This window comes from Acyrthosiphon pisum, chromosome A1 (genome assembly GCF_005508785.2).
Source record: "Acyrthosiphon pisum isolate AL4f chromosome A1, pea_aphid_22Mar2018_4r6ur, whole genome shotgun sequence".
In the NCBI taxonomy this organism is placed as follows: domain Eukaryota; kingdom Metazoa; phylum Arthropoda; class Insecta; order Hemiptera; family Aphididae; genus Acyrthosiphon; species Acyrthosiphon pisum.
In genome coordinates this window covers 39,947,960-39,949,120 of record NC_042494.1, presented here as the reverse complement: position 1 = coordinate 39,949,120, position 1,161 = coordinate 39,947,960, and the positions used below count along the sequence as shown (strand labels likewise).

General features: G+C 32.0%; 1 protein-coding gene across 1 annotated transcript in view; it reads left to right on the top strand.

The window, feature by feature from the left end:
* The window catches only part of LOC115033708, a 67,906-nt gene that overhangs the window by 55,161 nt on the left and 11,584 nt on the right, over window positions 1–1,161 (top strand). The gene's annotated exons all lie outside the window — the stretch shown is intronic.

Sequence of the window (1,161 nt, the reverse complement as noted above, 5' to 3'; positions counted from 1 at the left end):
AACGTTTCCGTTTGTTCTTCTTGTATTTGAATGGATTTTTGATTTTTTTCGAGTATACGCTCAAATTTAATCAATTTAGACGAATACGATTTGATCGACTGTTCGAGATTTGAAATAAATTTTTTTATCTCACTGCCCCGAGAACTACCAAACACGTTCATGTCTGTAGAGTGACTGAAATTATTTTTTAACATCACGGATATAAATCCAGCTATTGTGCGTATTGTCAAACCCCTTCCATTTTACCAATACCTGTTTCCCCTTCCTACGAATTATTTTCCCTATTAAATAATCGTTTGGGTAATTTGTTTTTAATATTTCTTCAGTGTAAAAACAACCAGCGATCGGTTTTCCATTATAATCTTGTAACTGATATGTAACGAGTAACGTTTTATTAATTTTTATAATTTTAAATATTTCCGTGAACCAGTTTGGTAATTAATATCCTTTTGTAAATACACTTTTATATTATGTGCTAACGTGAACATAATCACCAACGTTGAATTTAATTTTTACGTTAGTAATTTTGCACTGTTTTATTTCCACTGATGAAAGATTTGCATCGGCTTGCATTGGTGTCATAGATATTATTCTGTGTTTTGAATTATTGTATTCATCAACCAACTTTGGTAAAATAGAAACCCATTCATGTGATCCTCGTGCAGTGAACCCCTATACATTTTTCCTTTAAGGGTTTTGTTGAAGCGTTTCGTTGTACTATACGTAGAATATTTGTGTATATTGTGTTTCTCCATGAACGCATCGAATGTTACATTATAAAATTCTTTACCGTTATCTACCTGTAATAGTTTTGGTGAGCGCTTGAGTAATATTTTTGAAATTGCATTTGAAACTTCTTTAGCTGATTTACACTTTAAAGTTTTGGCGAATGCTAGCTTCGTGTAACAGTCTATGACAGTTAGAAAATATTTATAACCTTTATTTATATAGGAATATGGGATCATTTCTAATAAATCGGCTTGTCATAGATCGTTTTTACCGTACACATTAACCCTTCGCCTAGTATAATTTTTTCTGGCAGGTTTGTGTAGTTCGATTGCTATATCGCATTTAGACATTTGGAATACGTTTTATTAAGCTCGCTTCGAACAATTCTTCGTAAATTGAAAGTATTTCGTTGGAAGCGCCTGTATTACAAGC